Source organism: Sapajus apella, unplaced genomic scaffold (genome assembly GCF_009761245.1).
Source record: "Sapajus apella isolate SASKATOON/1434 unplaced genomic scaffold, GSC_monkey_1.0 scaffold73, whole genome shotgun sequence".
NCBI lineage: Eukaryota > Metazoa > Chordata > Mammalia > Primates > Cebidae > Sapajus > Sapajus apella.
Window position 1 is genome coordinate 4,579,221 of NW_022437013.1, and position 21,938 is coordinate 4,601,158.

The following is a 21,938-nucleotide window of genomic DNA, read 5'->3' on the forward strand; positions in this document are numbered from 1 at the left end:
GAGAATCTAGAGATGTGGCAGTCAAGATGCAAAGGAGCAAATAGATAACAAAGATTTTAGAGGTAGCCTTGGGAGGATTGGTAATTGTGGAGGGTGAGGGAGATGAAGGAGGAATCTTGGATGACTACACTTTTTGATTTGGTGGAGTATTTATAAAAGATCAAGTGAAGTTTAGGACACATTGGCTTTGAGATTCCTGTGGAAGTTCCAGGCAGAGACAGTCCATAGGCAGTCTGATAAACAAATCTACGGTTCAGGAGAGATATCCGTGATGAGGGTAATATATCTGGGAGTCATGAGCTGGTGATAATTAAAGCCAAAGGCATGGATAACATTGCTGAGAAAAAATGTGAAGTAGTAACAAGAGATTCTCATATTTTTCCAAACTCATATTTCAAGTCTGGGACAAGGAAGAATAACTCAAAAAGCTGCCAAAGTAGGAGGTAAATCAACAAAGAATACTCTCAAAGAATCCACGAAAGAATAGATTTTCAGGAAGACAGGCAGTATAAAATTAATGACTCAGAAACACCAAGTAATGAAAAAGACTGAGAACTGTTCATTAGATCTGTGACTTTGGAAATCACTGGTGTCCACAGCAAAAATGTGTTTCATGAAAGCAGAAACCAAATTCCAGTGGACTTAAAAAGTGAATGGAAGGTGACAGAATGGGGATTACGTAGGTAGATTCCTTTTTTCAAGAAGCTTGGCTGTGAAGAGAAGAGACATAGGGCAGTAGCTAGAGTTGAAGAGAAGGTTTTTAAAGACAAAAGAGATTGTAGATATTTTGAAAAGAGCCAGTGGTAAGATGTTGAAGATCTACAAGAATGAGGAAAGCTTTGGAAGTGCCACAGGAGACAATAGTATAAAAGTGGCTACAGATACACCTAGGTTTGAGGTAGAAGGGCAGGAACTTGGGGCCCTAAAAGCCACTATTTTCTCTATGAAATGGAAAAAGAAGTCCCCTTCTAAGAGAGACAGAGACAGAAGTGAGGTTGAAGTCTAGAGAAGGGTGGTGCAGGTTGGTTTAACATAATAAAAAGGTGATATGTAGCTTACTAAGGTCACTTTGTAAGATTTCCAAGCAGATTACAGGAAGCAGTTGAGATTTGGTTTTCTGCTCAGATGCCAATATATAGAAAATGAAGAGGCAGATGCTGGATTAGTCCAGAGGTTCTCAATCTCGTTACTCATCAGAATCACTTGGGGAGCATTAAAATACCTATATCCAGACCCCAACCTAAACCAGAAAAATCAGGTATCAGTCTTTTTTTAAAAATATATTTTATTGCACTTTAGGTTCTGGGGTACATGTGCAGAACATGCAGGATTGTTGCATAGGTTCATACACGGTAATGTGGTTTGCTGCCTCCATCCCCATCACCTATATCTAGCATTTCTCTCTATGTTATCCCTCCCCATCTCCCTACCTACTGCTGTTCCTTCCCGAGTCCCCCACAACAGACCCCATAGTGTGATGCTCCCCTCCCTGTGTCCATGATTTCTCATGGTTAAACACCCACCTATAAGCGAGAACATGCGGTGTTTGATTTTCTGTTCCTGTGTCAGTTTGCTGAGAATGATGGTTTCCAGATTCAGCCATGTCCCTACAAAGGACATGAACTCATCATTTTTTACGGCTGCATAGTATTCCATGGTGTATATGTGCCACATTTTCCTTGTCCAGTCTATCATTGATGGGCACTTGGGTTGGTTCCAGGTCTTTGCTATTGTAAGCAGTGCCACAATGAACATACGTGTGCATGTGTCCTTACAATAGAACAATTTACAATCCTTTGGATATATACTCAGTAATGGGATTGTTGAATCAAATGGAATTTTTATTTTTAGGTCCTTGAGGAATCGCCACACTGTCTTCAGCAATGGTTGAACTAATTTACACTCCCACCAACAGTGTAAAAGTGTTCCTATTTCCCCACAAACTCTCCAGCATCTGTTGTCTCCAGATTTTTTAATGATCTTCATTCTAACTGGCATGACATAGTATTTCAATGTGGTTTTGATTTGCATTTCTCTAATGACCAGTGATGATGAGCACTTTTTCATATGTTTGTTGGCCTCATATACGTCTTCTTTCGAACAGTGTCTGTTCATGTCCTTCACCCACTTTCGAATGGGTTTGTTTGTTTTTTCTTGTAAATCTGTTTTATTTCTTTGTAGATTCTGGATATTAGCCCTTTGTCAGATGGATAGATTGCAAAAACTTTTTCCCATTCTGTTGGTTCTGGTTCACTCTAATGATTGTCTCTTTTGCTGTATAGAAGCTCTGAGTTTAATTGGATCCCATTTGTCTATTTTGACTTTTGTTGCCAATGCTTTTGGTGTTTTAGTCATGAAGTCCTTGCCTATACCAATGTCCCGAATGGTTTTGCCTAGGTTTTCTTCTAGGGTTTTTATAGTGTTAGGTTTTATGTTTAAGTCTTTAATCCATCTGGAGTTAATTTTAGTGTAAGGCATCAGGAAGGGGTCTAGTTTCTGCTTTCTGCACATGGCTAGCCAGTTTATCCAACACCATTTATTAAACAAGGAATCCTTTCCCCATTTCTTGTTTTTGTCAGGTTTGTCAAAAATAAGATGGTTGTAGATGTATGGTGTTGCCTCTGAGGGCTGTGTTCTGTTCCATTGGTCTATATCTCTGTTTTGGTACCAGAACCATGCTGTTTTGATTACTGTAGCCTTATAGTATAGTTTGAAGTCAGGTAGTGTGATGCTTCCTGCTTTGTTCTTTTTGCTTAGGATTGTCTTGGCTATGCAGGCTCTCTTTTGGTTCCATATGAAGTTTAAGGTGGTTTTTTTCCAGTTCTGTGAAGAGGGTCATTGGTAGCTTGATGAGTTTAGCATTGAATCTATAAATTACTCTGGGCAATATGGCCATTTTCACAATACTGATTCTTCCTAACCATGAGCATGGAATATTTTTCCATCTGTTTGTGTCCTCTCTTATTTCCTTGAGCAGTGGTTATCAGTTCTCCTTGCAGAGGTCCTTTACATCCTCTGTTAGTTGTATTCTTAGGTATTTTATTCTCTTTGTAGCAATTGTGAATGGAAGTTCGCTCTTGATTTGGCTCTCTGTTAATCCGTTATTGATGGATAGAAATGAGTGTGATTTCTGCACATTGATTTTGTGTCCTGAGACTTTGCTGAAGTTGCTTATCAGTTTAAGGAGATTTTTGGCTGAGACAATGGGGTCTTCTAAATATACAATCATGTAGTATGCAAATAGAGACAATTTGACTTCCTCCTTTCCTAATTGAACACTCTTTATTTCTTTTTCTTGACTGATTGCTCTGGCTAGAGCTTCCAATACTATGTTGAATACGAGTGGTGAGATATTGGCTGTGGGTTTGTCGTAAATAGCTTTTATTATTTTGAGATACGTTCTGTCAATACCTAGCTTATTGAGGGTTTTTAGCATAAAGGGCTGTTGAATTTTGTCAAAGGCCTTCTCTGCATCAATTGAGATAATCATGTGATTTTTGTCTTTGGTTCTGTTTATGTGGTGAATTACGTTTATAGACTTGCGTATATTGAACCAGCCTTGCATCCCCCGGATGAAGCCTACTTGATCATGGTGGATAAGCTTTTTGATGTGCTGTTGCAATCGGCTTGCCAGTATTTTATTGAAGATTTTTGCATCTATGTTCATCATGGATATTGGCCTGAGGTTTTCTTTTCTTGCTGAGTCTCTGCCGGGTTTTGGTATCAGGATGATGTTGGTCTCATAAAATGATTTCAGAAGGATTCCCTCTTTTTGGATTTTTTGGTATCAGTACGTTTCTAAGCATCCCAGGTTATTCTCACGTGCAGACAGGAACAACGTCCACTAGAATGATCTATGGTTTGCGTTTTGCTAAACCACTGTAATATAGGGTTAGCCAGGGGAAAAAAATTACACATGAGAATGGCTGGAAAAGATGCACTATAGAATTTAGGAGGGAGAGGGAAGCCAGGAGGGCTAACATCCTAGAAGACCTCTGTAGAATCAAAAGATGAGAGATTTAGATTAAATGAAAGAGAAAGTATAATTAGAATGAAGGAGCTGGATATATAAGTTCTCTCAATTAAAATACTAGAGTATAAGATTTCAGAGGTAGAACAGTTTGGGGACAAAATCCAGGAGCTGGCAATGGGTACAGGTTATCAAAGTGAAACAGAGATGAAAGTGAGTGGAGATAAGTGATATCAAGGAAACTTGAAATAAAAGTCAGACCCTATGCCATTCCCTACTCAGAACACTCCCCTCCAGTGGCTTACCATCTCATTCAAAGTAAGAGCCAGTGGCCTTAAAATTTCCTGTAAGGTATGATACGACTTGTCTCCATGTTACCTCCTGGACCTCACCTTCTAACTTAGCATAAGCTAGATTTGCCTCCTCACAGCCAGGTACACTCCTGTCTCAGGATATTTGTACTTGCTTTTCTCTATAATGCTTTCCCTCAAGATATTTGCAAGGGTAGTTCAGTGAAGTCTATCCTTACTGAAATTTATTATTTTATATTTAAAAGTGATCCCTCTCTCCCAGCATTCCCTCATCATCCTCTGCTTAAATTTTTCCAAAATGCTTATTACCATTTATTTGCCTACAGATTAGTTGTCTCCCTCACTGCCACCTTCCTGATAGTAAGCTTCTTGAGGAAAGAATTTTGTCCATTTGTTCACTGCTCCACACCTAGCGCTTATTCACAACAGTGTCTGGTACATAAGCATTCCATAAATATTTGTCAAAGTAATAAAGGAATCATAAATCCAGAATGTTGGATCGATTGTCAACAAGGGCACTAAAGTCCTCTAGGAGAAAAGGAGGACTTAGATTGGAGAGGAAACTGATAAACCAAATAGTAAACATTTAGAAAAAGTGTGGGTACATGAGGAAGACAAGAATTGACAAAAGAAAAGAGTGGGCAGTATAGATGCCATGACACTTCCAGGGAGCATTGATGTCATTTTATTTAATTTTATTTTTAAACCAATTTATTTTTTTTAAAGAGAAACAATGAATTTAGTTGCATTTAATTTTGTTATCTGTTGGCTTTTTTCCCTTCTTTTTCAGGATAAACATGAAAGACCTAAAAATAGTTCTGGGGAAATAGGAGAGTGTGGCTATTGCCCCTCAGCTCTGTAGAAAGTGCAACCCAGGAGAATGAGTGGCTTACACTTGATCAGCTTCAAGAGAGCTGATGTGTCAGTTAAGGCAAGCAGGTATCAGTGGTGTGAAAACCTGATGGCACCTTAGCATCATCTGGAGTAGCTCTAAAACATATGTAAACCAAGGTCACTCTTCAGGCCAAATGAATCAGAATCTCTAGGGATGGGGTCCAGGTTTCAGTACCTATTAAAAAGCTCCCCAGGTGATGCTAACATGTAGTCAGCACTGTGATGTGCTGAGGTAGTTTATACTAAACAAGGGTGAACGACCAAGGGAGTTTGTTGATATGCAACATAGATCTCAAAGGATACAGACTGAAAGCCTGAGAGAGATGATAGGTTGTAAAGAGAAAGCACAAACATGTATGAGGATGAAAATCCCCAGGAGAGGAAAGGACTTACATTTGGGGTAGTTGCAGTGGATGGCACAAATGGAGAGGCATTATGGGGAATTAAGATGTCTCAAAACACTGAGTAGATCCTTTTGGGAGGAAATCATTGAAGTGAAGTTGTCCCAGAGTTAAAACCAACAGCCTGAACAACTCAGGCTTTTAGGCTACTTCTAGTCTTCTGCTCTGCAAATCCTGAGCTAGCCTACACACTCCCATGAAACCATTCTTCTGTGACTCCATAGCCTGTACTGCACTGCTGAAGGACGTTATGCAGAGCAAATTTAGGTGTGCCTTATGTATCATGCTCACATGGCAGGAGTTATTCAAAAGGTGATTAATGATTGAATGAAGTTCAAAGTCTATATCAAGGAATATGTGCCATTGAGTGTCTGACATTTATTTTTTAAAAAGGGTAATCCAGAGTCATGTCCCATGCCTTGACAAGAAAAGTAAAGTTGAAAGAGAAATGAACCTCTTTCTTTAGTTAATCAATCAGTCAGCATTTAATACATCAGATCTTGGGTGCCTTGGGAGATACAGAGATGAGTAAGACACAGCCACTGTCCTCAAGGAGCTTAAAACCTACCTAGGGAGAAAACAAATGCACTCATGTTAACTATCATCAAAACAAGGTAACATAGCTTATATGTTGAATGAGCACTTTAGACTGAATATGGCACAGGATGAGAGCTCAACTCAATCTGCTTCAGGATACTTCCCCATGTCCATAAATGGACACCATCTATCACATTATTCAAGCCCAAAACATGGAAGTCTTCCTCAATTCCTCTCTCCTCTTAGTCCCCACATCCAGCCTAGTAGCAAGCCCTTTTGCAACATATGCTGTGTTTGCTCTTCTCTTCATGGCCACTGTCACCTCTAGTCCAGGCCACCACCATCTCTCTTCCTGGACTACTGTCATGGCCTCCTAGCTTGCCCCTCTTTCTCTTCTTGCCACTCTTAAGTTCCGTTTTATACGGTGGCCAGAGTGATATTGTAAAACTATGAATTACATTACCCTAATTCTACCCTTAAACACTTCAGTGGCTTCCCTCTGCTCTTGGCCTAAAAAGGGAACTCATTACCATGGCCTGCAAGGTTCTGCATGGTCTCCAACCTCATGGAGCATCACTTTCTCCCAGTTCACTCTCTTTTAGTCACTTGCATGTGGAAAGCACCCACCTCAGGGTGTCTGCATGATTTGCTCTTTCTGCATGAAATACTCTTTGTTAATAGTTATTCATCTTTCAGGCCTCAGGATAGATGTCATTTCCCCCAGAAAGGCCTTTCTTCATGCTCCACCATCATCTCAATGAAGTATTCCCTGCTATTGTCTGTCATACACTGTACTTTTCCTTCACAGCACATAATATAACTTATAATTATATATGTCTGAGTTTGTTTTTTTTAATGTTTGTCTCCTCCATTAGCCCATAAGCTTCATGAGGGTAGGAATTATGTCTGTGTTACTCAAATAATATTTCAAATGTCTAGCACAGTACCTCGTGTATAGTAAGTAATCAACGTGTCATTGGGATGAAAGGATGAATGAATAAAGAAATAAAAGAAAGAAGTGGCATGGTCTGAGAAGGATTTTTAGAGAAGACCAAGTAGGAAAACACCACAATAAAGGCATACAAATTTGTGTGAAAGATGTGTTCTGGGAATATGAATAGCCCAGTGTGGCTGGAGTATGGGGTCGTTGTTTAGCAAATACTATAAACACTGTATGCTATAGTCATTAATAGTGATAGAGTTGAAAGCCTAAAACTCCAGGCTAAGAAACATGACCTTTATTTGGTAACTTCTACCATGTCTCTACTCTAGCCTGATCCCAGATATCCCCAAAACAACCCAGGGTAAGAAAGATACACCACTCCTTCTCCTATCACAAGCCATGTGCAGGATCCCTGCAAGATTCAGAATGAGCAATGTCTACTGTACCCCAGCACATAGTGAGAAAGTGGAAAGAACTGGTGAAGAAGGACTTGTAAAAGTACATCCAAAGTCCTCTTGGGTCATGCAACCTTTCCGAATATTCCATAAGTATCAGGGTTCTCATCTAGCCCTTTACAACCAGAGGGCTAGAAATGTCTCTATTATTACTAATTATTATTAGCAATATCTCTATTAGTAATAATTAATATTTCTATTAGTAATATTAGATATCTAATTAATGAGACATAAAAATATTATTAGAAATATCTCTATCTCTAGATATCTATTATTAGTAATAGAGATATTTCTAGCCCTCTGGTTGTAAAGGGCTGGATAATCTTCATAAGTTTATGAAGATTAAATGAGAAAAAATATATGAGGCAGTTAGCATAGTACCTAGCACATGGTAAGCACTCAATATACATTAACTGCTATTATAATTCCTCCTCTGGAAAACAGGGATAATAGTGCCTGCCTCACAGGGTTTTTGTGATGATTAAATGAGATAATACATGTAAATGCTTAGCATAGCACCTAGGACATAATAAGCACACAATAAGTGTTAGCTATAATTATCATTATTCATAGAAGTAAAGGTAGCAGGAACAATAATATGATATAGTTCAGGTCAGAAACCATGAAGGCATGAACTAAGGCAGAGACATTGGGGAATCCAATGACATTGTAATTTCCTTGAAATGGTCACTTTGGGGCCCCAGAGTTTTGAATTAATGTATAGAGAAAGGCCCAGCGATCAGTACACAGCCATTGGTGTGTAGGGCAGATTGCTTCATCACCAGGCTAAGCTAGGTGATATCCTTGGAGGTTGCTCTCCACAAAGCAGGCCCTGTCACCAGCACTCAATCCCCAGCCCTATTGATCAGGTAGGAATTGGCACTATGGCAGCATCTGGTTGCCTTACTCAACATATTATTTGGGGAAGAGACGAAGGGCTCTCTGACCATTTGTCTTGGAGGAATGTATGGCTGGTGGAGCTGACAGGGGAGGCGTGGGGAGGGCAAGACAGAACTTTGTGCTGCATGGGGACAGGCTCCCCTGGGAGTCGTAAAGCAGGGTCTGCTTTGTTCACATTTTTGTCACTGTGTGAACCATTTTCGAGCTCAAGGAATCAGCTGCTTTCCACAAGCAGCCCTTGTGCAGTGCTTTTCCAAGAAGCCCCTTCAGTCTTGGGGCCTCCCCATGCAAAAAGGCCATCTCATCTACTTACCCCAATCAAGGGAAAATGGTGATAATAGTACATCACAGGCACAAGAAATATTTCCTGGGGTGGGAGCTAGGCCCATAGGTGCCTATGGCTGAAGGAAATAGAAAAGAAGGGACCAAAGGACCCACAAGGTCTCTGAGGGTGGCAACTGACTGATAATAGCAATAGTTTATTGAGCACTTCTGTGTACCAGGTGGTGTACTGATAACTTTGCAGGAATTATCTTATTTATTCCTCAGGAAATCCTAAAAGGTAGCTACTATTATTATACCCATTATACAAGTGAAGAAACAGGTTTAGAGAGGCTAAATGACTGTCCAAAGTACCTGAGGCAGGATTCAAACGTCTTCATGCATTCAGAACACTAATAGTTGACAAATAAACACTAACTATTGGACAGACATAGATTATCTCTTTGATTCCTCACCACAATTCTGTGAGGTAAGTGCTAATACTGCTTTTTCCATTTTACAGAGCCAAGGCAGTTAGGTGGTTAAGAAACTTTCTAAGACCACACAGCTAGCAGAAACCAGAGCGGGGATTAAACTTAAGCAAGTGATCTTTGAACCTTTACCCTACCCTCACTTTTGCTCCAAAACAGCTCTTTTGCCAGGGAAAACATGAAGACATTCAGTCATATATCTTGGACTTCTTTTCTTTCAAAGTCGTCTGTTTTCAGTGAACTGATTGCTCCAAGTTTTCCACAGAGAAAGGACAATTCGAATCATTGCAGATGGAAGAACTGAGGCCTAAAGAGGCAGAGTGACTTATCTGGCATTAGACATGGAACAGACAATTGAGGCCTTGCAAGACTGTAGTTTCTTGGTTTCTCCTTTTCTTTTCTTTTTAATCGAGAGACAGGGTGTCACTCTGTTGCCCAGGCTGGAGGATAGTGGCATAATCATAGCTCACTGAAACCTCAAACTCCCGGCCTCAAGTGATTCTCCCACCTTAGTCTCCCAAGTAGCTGAGGTGCACTACAGGTGTGCACCCCCATGCCCGGCTCGTCCTTAGTTTCTTGTTGCCTATTGACTATCATGACTGGAAATGGCAACAGAGAGGACAGATACTGCAGAAAATCAGTGCAAGTCCTCCCTCGAGGGCTCCAATTGGAAGGGAATTTTTAGAGAAATTATAGCCAATAGAAGATCTTTCTAGGAAAGAGCCATGGAAAAGAAAAAAAATGGTCTGTTTTTGTGTAGTGATGTTAAATTGCTCAATGCCCTATACTACAGTCAAATTAAAAAGTTGGGCTACTTCAAAAAGGGCATTAGGTTAGGGTTTAAGAATGGACTTGGTCCCATATGTATAGTCTGGAAATTGCAGTGCACGCTTTGGTTATGTTCATGAGTTTGAATCGTATCAGTCCTAGTTCAATGAGCCTGTATTGGTGGATGCCAAATACCCTTTGCTGTATGCTACAAGTTTGATAATGAGAATCAGACAGGAAGAACTTGAGTGAGCTGGAAACCCAATAATCTAAGCCAACAACACTGTTGTTCATGTTTTTCTGGGCCTTCCCCCTAGTTATCTCCCCCCACCCAGGCCCCCTTTAGCTTAAAGCATCCAGGAAGTCACTCCCTACTTCCCAGAGGTCCTCTATACCCTTGGCATTACTCTCCTGATGGGAGTAGTAGGAGGAAAACAAAAAGTATGTTCCACATTCCCATGATTTCTGAAACTAACAATAGTCATGAGGTTTCAAGAATTTATCTCTCAATGACAGTATTTAGAGATTTACTCAGTTATCAATTCATAAGAATCAAAACTAATCTCTGAGCCCCACCCCTACAATGATACATAGTAACTCCGGCAACACTGTGTTGCCATTAAAATGAACCTCCCCTTTTTTTCCCTGGTGTTTATTGTTACTTCAAGGCTCATACTAGTCACACCCAAAAAGATCTGTTGCCTCATACATTTCCTTTGGTGTAACAGAGTCTTATTTCCATGGGGAGCCCTTAATAGTAGAATACTCTGTTTAACCATTCAGACCCCTAGACCATACAGACAGACTCGCTTTGCTGCTCACCATCTAAGTGAACTTGTGCAAATCACTTAGCCACTTAGCTGCTCTGAGCCTTAGTTCCCTCCTCTGTAAAATGGAATGCTAACAGTATTAACCTAATAGAGTTGTGGAGAAAATTAAATGAGACAACACGTGCAAAGAGCAGTGCAATCCCTGAACATTTAATAAATGGAAGCTATATATAAAAAGAAACACTTGCTGTCTCTGAAAGTTTGCCTTAGAGAAGCATTTTCCTAGCTCCAACTACTCCTGTAACGAAGTGAAGAGCTGAAAGCTGAAGCAGAAGGAAATAGTGGGACAAATGGGTGTACATTAGTGCTGACTCCTTTCCTTTTGGCATTTAGAAGGTAGGATGGTATCAAGAGAGTGCCTATGGCTGAGGAAATAGGATCAGTGAGATCAAGGGGAAGTGGGAGAAACCCACTGCAACACTGTGAGCTTAATGAAGGGAAGAGGAACAAAAGTTGAAAAAGTCCAAGAGGGAATAGAAGTTTGAAATGAAATTCAAAGGAAAGCCTGGGCCAAAACAATCTAAGAGTTATGGAAATCACTGTGTCCTCTCTCAGTAATGCTTCTCCTCAAGGTATTGTGCCAAAGACCTGAAATATACTCATTACAGAATGACTGGTCAGTTTGTTCCTCCAAACTCGCTCTTCTTACAAAGAACACTGTGCTCTTCATTCACTTCTGCAAAAACCAGCCCCAGGGAGCTAGGCCAAAAGCTAGCCTCCCCAAGTGCAGTTTCATATCATAGATTTCTAAGCCAGAGCTCCTAGGTGACCTGGACTTCCCCACTTGGGAAAATGGTTTCATTCCCTCAAGCCAGAAAACCCAGGAGATCTTGCCTCCTGAAAATTACCTCTGGAGGGTGTTCCAGTCTCCTCCCAAATCACCTAAGAAGCTAGTTAACAAATAGATTTCCTGAGTCTATTCTTGGAGTTTGAGATTCAATTGGTTGAGGTGGGGCATTCAAAATATGTTTCAAAAGTGTCCCCAAGTGATTCTGTTACAAAGCAAGCTTCGACTTTGGAGGTGAGAATATCTTGTTTAAGTTGATGGAATTAAAATAGGGATCATCAATTCCTAACGATGCCCTCATTTTATATGTCAGAAACCTGAGTCTCAGAGACATTTAAGCACTAGTTCAAGGTCACACAGCTAATTAATAATAAAACCAGAACTTGAACCCTGGACTTCTGCCTCCCAATTTACTGTAAGCTCCATTTACCAACTTTCTTTGCTTCTTTGTTAATGAAGTTTTTATTTTTGGATTAAGTACAGAGACAGACAAGCCCTCCCGGTTCTAATCAGAGTTAAAAAAAAAAAAAAAAAAAAGTTACCTTTGCAGAATAAATCATTAGAAAAGAAAAACATGAGAATCCCCAATTCTACTGGAAGCACCAAGCATAGTTTTAAAAAGAAAGACATTTCCTCTTATAACTGTCAAAAAGTATAAATGTATCCTATGATTTATGCATAGAAACTATAGTTGTGGCTATGATGTTGCAGTTTTAAATTATTTGGTAATTAAAAAGAGAAACCCTAACTTTAAAACAGGATATTTATCAGCATAACAACTAAAACCACTTTTTTCAAGGCAGCAAAATTTAATAATTATATTATCTGGCCATCAGTTCCTCTGTGAACTGTGCTTACTCTAGTCCAAATCCTTAAAAGGGAGAAAAATAGACAAATATTAGATAAAATCTAAAGCCATTTGCCAAATACCAAGATTTTGAGGTAAGTGGAAGGCCGCAACTCATAATTGTCAGTAGTTCAAGTAATCTAAATTATTCCTTTGGGGACAATAACCTACCCATCTTCTGACAGCTCAAAAGCATCTCTGGGGTGAGCTGTGTCAGTACCACACTAGGTGAAGTAAATACTGGTAAGGAAAAGGGCATTATTAAACCTATTAAATTAGGAAGCTTCACTTCAAAGGCACCTACATATATCCCTAGAGGAGAGAAGTTGCCAAATTTTTAGCTAGCAAGTGTTAGGAGGTATGCCAGGATCCTTTTCCAGCAGTGTTCAACACTTGGAGCATTTCTCCTTTCCAGATGTGCTCTCTATCTGTAAAATGGGTAAGCAACAACTACGACCACTTTTTCATGTTCCCCCATTGCCCTGCCACCTCCAAAGGATTTTAGGTTGCTACTGTGCTCTTCAGACAAGAAAACATTCATAAGCTGCATAAACTACCACACAGATTTCCATCTTCTAATCCACAGACCCTACCCTTGGCCTAAAGCACACATAAAATCACCCTTGACCATAGTTGGATACTGGCAGAAAACAGGCACAAGGAGATGAGCAAGCCCAGGAACAGTGAGGGGAAAAGCTATACCTGTACTTGTTTGCCACTATTCCCTTTGCAAAGAGTGACATCACTGTTTATTTCTGTTAGAATAACTTTTCACGGGAGAACCTCAAATTTGTCCTCTTTGCAGGAAGCCAAGTCAGATAGAAACTGATTCCTACTCACCACTCACCCTTCAGAAAGTTCTGGAACCAATCTGGCTGACCTCAGAGATCAGTGAAGATGCAGCAGTAGCTTTTTTACAAGTATCTTAAGATGAGATATAGCTCTAAAGTTAGTTCATCATTGCCTGCTGTTGTGGATGCTGCCAGCAGAGATGACCCTAAGTGGTCATTTGTTTCACAGTGAATTTAGAGGGATTTGATGTTGGAAAATGCTTTCGACACAGTTCTAGTTGGAAATGAATTAAAGAGCATGTTTGCTTAAATAATTGAAGGTGAAACATGTATTACAGGTGTTCTATGTGCAGTTAGGTATTTCTGCTCCCAGCCTTTCCTGTTGTCAAGTATAAATTTCAGCCCAGCATTTGATTTAAGAACCAAAACCTGAATTATCAGAAGACATCAGAAGGAGGGGGAAAATGTACTTGTATACACTGTAGTTGGAGTGTAACTTGCCAGAAATATTTTAGAAAGCAATTTGGCAATATCCAGAAAAATATTAGTTGAACAAATCTAATCGTAGGAATTTATCTTAAGGAAATAATGAGCCAACAGTATATAACATAGTGCAAGGATATCCAATTGTAGCATTGTTTGCTTATAAAGGAAAAGATTGAAAATTGTGATTTTAAAAAAATCATAAACATTTCTGTACAGTAAAAGACATCCAAATCAAACTTAAAAGAAAAATGATAAACTGCTGAATATATTTGCAACATAGAGAACGGCTAAATAATTACTATCCAAAATATTTAGAGATCCTCGTTATCAGAAGCAGAAAGAACTCAAAAAAAACCGACAGAGGATATGAAATGGCAACACAGAAGAAATACGGATGGCCAAAAAACACATGAAAAGATGTTCAACCTCACTAATACTCAAAGAAATGCAAAGAGAAAAGATTTTTTTTCAGTCTTCACATTGTCTAAGATTAAAAAGATCAATAATATCAAATTGGTGAGGAAGAGTGTGGATAAATGGCCATTATTGATGGGAAGGTAAATTGTGATAGCCTTTCTGGGAAGCAGTTTGGCAGGCTCTATTAAAATCAAAGATGTGCAAACCAAACTCTGAACCAGCAACTTTACTACTTTGAATTTATATGACAAAATTGCTCACAGTGGTATGCAGAGATGTATGTACAAGAAGGTACATTGCGCCAATATTTACTAATGTAAAAATAATCAGAAATAATGTAAAAATTCATCAACAAAGGTTGGATTAAAGAGATTATATTACCATCATATAGTAGAATACTATACAGTTATTTATAATAAAAAAATACAGAGGGAGGGGAACATCACACACTGGGACCTGTCTCGGGTGGGGAGCAAGGGGAAGGAGAGCATTAAGACAAATACCTAATGCATGCGGGGCTTAAAACCTAGATAACAGGTTCATTGGGGCAGCAAACCACTATGGCACATGTATACCTATGTAACAAACCTACATGTTCTGCACATGTATCCAAGAATGTAAAGTAAAATAATAATTTTTAAAAAAGAATGAAATAACTAGATTGGCAAAAACATCTTCAGACATATAGTTCAGTAAAAAGCATTCTGTAGAACAGCACAGTCACATCTTTGATTATTTTATGTACACGAATATATATATGAATATTCATAAAAACATGCACAATGTGATACATACCAACCTGTGAACATGGTGGGGGATCAGTGTTGGAGAGTCAAGGAACATTCTACATCATATCTCTATTTTTATAAGCAAGAATGAGATGTGTTCTTTTGATAATAAAAATGCTTTTGTAAACAAGAAGCAAGACATGCTTTGGCACTCCCCCACAATGTCCAGCCCCAAGTCCCAGCCTTTAAATGTGTCCTTTTCAAGAACACAGTGTTCCATAATCTAAGACAACTTCTAAAACCCAAAGCCCTCAGTTTTTGGTGTTTAGAGGTTTCACTAGAGTAAGAAAGCTGGAGAGAAGTGAAAGAGTTGTATCATCCTTTGGGAAGAGTTTTCATTTCATTTAACTATGGCATGATTGCCACCCTTTTTGGACTGACCCCTTCCCCAGTCCTCCCAAATTTCCCACCAGTCTTCCTATCTAACTTCCCCACTTTCTTTCATAAGGTTGAAGGAAGGGGGCATGGCTAGCTCATTTCAAGTCCTTTTCTATTTTTATCTGAAATTCAGGATTCAATTCCATTCTTTTATCCATAAGAAATTCTACTTTAGTCCCTTTTCCCTGTCTATTTGGCATAAAGCTCATCCCAGCATGTCCATTTCCCTCCTAGTTAAGATTAACAATTCCACCTCTGGGAATCTTTCATATTTAGGGAGCTTCTACCAGTGACCCTAGGCTGTGTACCAATACCAATAGCAAGCAGAGCAGGAGCTCTGGACCTACAAGACCCTGAAATTACATGCACATGTCTGTGGATGAGAGGCCTTCTCTGGGGAGTGCATCAGTAGCTTTTATGACTTTCAAGGTGATCCTTGGCACACAAAAATGATTATTAATCAATCACCAAGGTAAAAAGGATTAGGATGATCAACTCATCCACCATGAATCTTGGGCAGACCAGCCAGTCCTCAGGTTAACAACTGGATGCTTGGCTTGGTGAATCAGACAACTATACACTCAAGAGAAATGAAGAGGGAAAGAGAGAAACATGGTCTTTTAGGGCTTCACCAGAAACCTATCCCTCCACTAAAACTGCCATGTGAGAGCCCACACTGCTCAGAACTGGACATGACCTCCAAGTCCCACCAAATGAGCCAACCCTCACTCCACTGAACTACCCAAGGAGATAGCTAAGTCAAATAGAAAAACACTAGGAGGCAGAAGATCTGAGTTTCAGCTCTTAGAATAACTTGTGTTCTGTCATGTGGTAGCTGTGTGACCTTGGGCAACTCATTTCACTTCTTCCATCCTCATTTTCCACATCCAAACAGAAGGTTTACAACAGAGGAACTTCCATAGGCATGTGTAGCTCTACCATTCTATGAATGTCCTCTACTGAACAAGCATCTCCGCTACGCTCTCCAGAACAAAGAATAACTTCACTCTGGCTTTACAGTATCATATCACACAGTCTTAAAGTCACATAGTTCTTTCTTGTGGCTAACAGAAATTCTTCCAATTGCAACTGAAGCTTGCTGCTTTCATGCAGAGAAGAGCTAATTTGAGTATAGAGCACTCTAGAACCAGTAACATCAATGTCTTGACATCAGTCTCTACCCCAAACCCAGTTTGCAATGATTATCAACCATTAAGTCTCAAGAGCTCCATTCTCCTTTCAAGGCAGTTGGTAAAGAAAAAAAAAAGTTCTGGGAATTAATAACAGTCAAGGGATCCAAGAAGGGTCAATAGTCACATGAATTCTATTTCCTTTACCTTTAAATTTCCTTAAAGACGGCCTCAGCTTCCCATTGACAAAATGGGCCCCCTTAAAACTGTTGTTCAAGAAGCATCTCCTGTAAATAGGACTCCAGCCCAGATTGGGTGTTGGGGCCACTGAAGAGAAACCCTGCACCAGCTAGCTTCCAACATGGCCCTTTACAACGACTTCTGAAAGACCATTTTTCTGAAGGATAAAAGCAACTTTCCAACTAAACTTAATTCCTAACTCCAGGGTTCTCTAGTCAGCAGTGTATGTTCAGACTGATGGACTTTTTCTGAAGGCTGTACTGATGATACCTCTGGACCAGAAAATTAAAGGCCATGCCGAAATTTTCAGAATGTCAAAGGAAATAAACCCAGAGAACTGAGTCAGCCAAGGTTGAATGAGGATAGGTCTCTGCAGTCAAAGCAGAGCAGAGAAATGGGGCAGTCTGCCCAATAAGTCAGCAGAAAGACAGAATTTGGGCCTGAATTATCAGGATAATTGCCTTAATTCTTCACTTCTCTTTCATAATAATAACCTTGAGTTTACATAGAGCCTTTCTTCTAAGCAGCTCAAAATACTTACAGAGTGATTATCTTAGTTGTCATCACACCATCACATTCAGTGAGAGTGATGATTATTATCCGCCTCATTTTACAGAGTGGGGAAGGAAGGAAAGCCTGGAGGGGTAAAGCGAGTCATCCAAGCTTGCTCAGCAAGATGCCTACAGCTTCTGAACTCAGAACTCAGCAGAGAATGCTCTTGCCCAAAGAATGTTTCTCTCAACACCAGTAGAGCCAAATGCTTGTTGGAACACCAGGCTCTGTGGGCAATTCCATCTGAGAAATGCTGAGTATTTTATACTTCTGGAGAGTCACAATATTCATTAGCCTAGTAAAGACTTTTAGAAGCCCTGCAGTAAACAAATCTGTTTATGTTTAAATAAGAATTTCCAAAACTTAACTTGACCACAAAACTGTGTGTTTGTGTGTGTGTTGGGTGAGGGTGGTGTGACCTACTAACATTCTATGGAATTAGTCTTCCTTGGAACCTACATCAAAAAACACTGGTCTAGTAACTAGACAGATCTGAGCATCAACACAGCTGACAGATCAATTCCATTCCTGCCCAAGCTTTGGAGAATGTATCTTAGAGATATTGTCTGATACCTTCTGATATTGGCAGCCAGTGAACAAAGGACCTTTATGTGCCCAAAGTACCCTAGGCCATCAACTCCTCTGCAGCAAGGCATTGTCCAGACTAGGAAACAAGTCGATTCAAGCTCATCCACTTCTGGCATTCCTTTCAAATAAAACCCAGGGCTATTTTTGGTCTTCGTTTAAGAGGAGAGGTGCTCCGGATGCTGAACCATGTTTTCAAAACCCACACTCTTAACTAGCAGAATTTTGTGCCCACCAGGCACTTCCAGTAGAAATAATCAGTCTCTTAGTCTCACTCCCAGTGCCATTTATCAGCCTATGAATTCAATCAGCACCAACACAACAAAACAAGAGACTCAGAATGTGCCCCTGTTCTGGATTAATTGCATGAATATTAGAGCAGTCATTATTATATATCCATTTTAAAACTAACATACAGCACAGAAATCTTGTGCCATTATTAATTACCAGTGACACTACTAAAAGTACCTAAAATGTAAAAATCCCTCAAGGTCCCGTTCAGGTTAACTTTTATTTTATATACAATTTGAATCAGAAAAGATTACAGCCAATGGGTTTAACATTCATTACTAGCAGTTTCATATTTTATTTTAGTATTTATTAAACATCCACAGAATGAGAGGAAATTCCTGCATTGAAGTTGGTAAATTTTTGCACAAAAAGTAAATGTAATGCAGGTGTATCGGTCTTTATCCATTCATTGACTATTGGAAAAAATTCCGTTAATGGATTTTTGGTTCAAAGAAATCACCGTAAAGGTCAGAGAGGCACTGTTAATTAACATAATCTGATTATGAATCCATTTGTAAAGCAGCAAATTCTGCAATGTAAATATTGTCCATTTAGTTCATTTGCCTTGCAATCTCACATTTACATATATCAGATTTGCTTAAAGCAAAACACACTAATATTAATAAATGAGCAGATGTTTCTTAAGATAGAGAGGTGTTGTGATCTTTATCAATCTCCAATACCGGCTTTTTTTGGGGGGGGGATGGGCCACCAATCATCATTCCAAACCAGAGAGACCCATTCTAAGTTTGTTGAGAATTTGGCAGTCATACCTCTAAGGACTCCCTGCAGTCTCACTTAACTATGACCTCTCTACTTGCGTACATGCCATTCTTTCAACTTGGGATACCATTTTCCACTTAGCAACCTGGTGAATTAGTTCTTTAAGACTCAACTGAAATGTCACCTTGCCCATGAAGCCTTTCTTGATCATAACTGCCATCCCCAACCAAGCATAACTCCCTCGTGCTCCCACAATACCCTGCTGCCCCTGGTCGTACTCTGTTCTAATTGTCTGTTTACACACTCTATCTTGCCTACCAGACTGTGCACTCCCTGTGAGCTTAGATGATGTTTTATTCGTTTCTATATTTTCAATACTTAACATTACTAACACACAGCAGGTATGCAAAAAATGTCCAGTGTTTGATTAATCAGTATCTTTAACTGTATATTTTTGGACCCTGAAAAACAGTGCTTTATTAAAACCGCAAATGAAAATGTCAAAGAGAAGGTTTAGCAGTTTTGTTCATTTTTATTGGTCTCTTCTTTCTTTGATTAAAAAAATGGCCATACTAGTTCATACCTTGTCATTCAAGAAAGAAAAAAAAAACCACCTCTTTATCAAATTCATGACTAATACATAGGTTTATTTAGTTTGTTCTTTAGTTCAAACATAGAACTACATCCTAGCACAGCACTAACTTCACTGTAGTATGCAAGACCTGAAGATATTAGAATCCACTAATTAAAATGGGTGTGGGAAGGCACTGCAGCGATCACTGTAAGAGCTTTGGGTCTTCATTGGCTGAAAGAGGAAAACCTGCTAAGAAAGTTGGGCATCTTTGGGAGAACAATAACGATATCCAGTAGGGCTTGGTCAACCTGGCTCGAAATTCTGCATCCAGAAAGTCATAAGCAAAAGTCCCAGCTGGGGGGATTTCCATCACTGTGAAACCATCGTTATCCTTCAAATGTGGGCAGAACAGGTTGGACCTGATCCACCTGCGTGTTGCTGCAGTCTGGCTTGGCATGGGATGAGACCCAAGGACATGTAATGCCAAGAGTAGCCCAGCCCCATGGCGCAGACACACACACGCACACCACTCCGACTCGCACTCACTGAATTCCACACAAAATCCACACCATCTCCACGACACACACCACTGCATTCCTGTGTGCATACAGGGAGTGCCCTCTCACATTCTCTCACTTCCCTAATCGGCCCGACCCACAGCCCACATTGCAGACGGACAGCAGCCTAGCCTGGAGCTGGAAGCTGATGAGGACTGGTTTTGTTGTATATAACAAAGCCCCAGGCACCCAGGTGCCCCGCTGGATCATCTCCATCCATCTCTCCCCGCCCCCATCCCTGAGCTCCCTGAACAAGAGAAAGCTCAGCCCGGGGAAGTGGATGCAGGAGTGGGGACGCAAAGAAAGAGAGCTTTAGAGGTGGGCGGGGGCAGGAGTCCGGGCAGCTTCAGTGCTCTCTCGCCATGAACCAAAAAGGACGGCGAATTGGCAAAGGGAACCAGCTTTCGCCCTCCATCTATTCATACAGCAAGACTGAAAACTGAGAAATAATCTACCCTTTCGCCCACCCCATGCCCTCCCAGCGGCTGTTGGAGCCACAAGAGCTCCAGCAGCCCGCAACAAAGCGCCCCCCCCTGCACAGACCTGTTCCAGCCTCTTCTTGGTCAGAGCGAGGAAGACCCGCAGCCGAGGGTTTTGCCCTTCGCCGCTGGGCAGAAGCAGGGGATGGGAGGAAGAGCAGGAACTGGGGGAGCAAGGAGGACGAGAGGGGATAGATCACAGCTGCAGCGGCAGTGGCGGCGGCGGCGGAGGTAGGAGGAGGAGGAAGAGGAGAAGGAGGCTGCGTCTGCGTTGGTGGCAGCTGCTGAGGATGCTCTGGCGAGAGGCAGGGCTGGGTGCGCGGGGTGCGGGCTCACGTGCGCCCCGTGGCTCAGGGATGCGCGCGCGTCTGGGTGTGTGAGAGCATCTGGGTGTATTTTGACTGTGATTATTCCAATTACGACCTAGACTGGGAACTTGTGGTTCCTGCAGCCAGGCGGAAGTGAAACCCTTCCAGTCTCTCAAGCCCGACTGTGCGGGTCTGGGGAATGGGGGCTGGGGGAAGCGAGGGCGAGGAGAAGGTGCCCGTACCCCTTCCTTCAATCTTCTTTCTAGGCACTGGTAGCTTGCGTCCAAACCTATCTCTGGAAACCCTATAGCCAAGGAGAAAAGAAAGACACCAAGGACAGTTACCATCACCGTCACATTGTATTGAGTGAGCACTCATGCTGTGCTAGGCACTGTCTGGACTAGTCAGAAGACAATTTCTGTTCTCACTGGGATTGACATTTACAAGTTGGAGTGCCTATAACTTCATACGGAATTTACATTCTACCCTTTCTCCTGTATTTCTTTCCATTGCAATATCTCGGTCCCTGTAACCAAGTGGCATAAAGTAAATTCTGTACTTTTTAGTCAGTTTACCCAATCAACATTATTCAGGTCCCTGGCTTCACTGGTGTCAAGGGGTGGGTCACCTAATGCTCTTACCATTTTTCCTCTAGAAGTGGGGTACTCAGTTTAGATGAAGACTAAGACTGGTTTACTGGAGATCAGAGTGTTGAAGGTCATCACAGATCTAGTTGGAGATCCAGTTTGGACCTGTACCCCAAAAGCTAACATTTTAGGGGTGCAGGTCCATTGGCAGGGACAAAAACTTCCCCCATGATTCAATTATTGGTGTTTGGAGCCCTGATGAAAATCTCCTTCCTACTCTTGATCTTTTCAGCATAGCATTTTGCTTCATCTTGCCTAATGTTTTATGCTTGTTGAGCACTTTCAGATTTACAAAGAGCTTTCTAATAACAACTTCCCTACCATAGCATCTCTGTAAATTAGGCATGGAAGATATCATTATTCCTATGGTACAGATAAGAAGCTAGAGTAAAGCAAGATTAAGTGGATGTGCCTAAAATTACATGCTAATAAGTGGCAGATCCAGAAGTGATCCAGGCCTTTGGATTCCCAGGCCAAAGCTCCTTTTTAAAATTATATCTTGGAAAAAAACTTCAGATTCATCTATTTATCTTTTTGTTGGAAGTAATGGTTTAGTGAAGGAAGTTGAAATTACTAACTAAAAGAAGACTTAAAAAT

At 40.6% G+C, this 21,938-nt stretch overlaps 1 protein-coding gene across 2 annotated transcripts in view; it reads right to left on the reverse strand.

Annotated features, from left to right (window-relative positions):
- PAK3 (p21 (RAC1) activated kinase 3) overlaps window positions 1-20,840 on the reverse strand; it is a 287,181-nt gene extending 266,341 nt beyond the window's left edge. For both annotated transcript variants that reach the window (XM_032250843.1, XM_032250833.1), the window contains exon 1: window positions 20,451-20,840. The gene's annotated coding sequence lies outside the window, so the exon portion shown is untranslated. The remainder of the gene's footprint in view (window positions 1-20,450) is intronic.
- Between the last annotated feature and the right edge of the window lie 1,098 nt (window positions 20,841-21,938).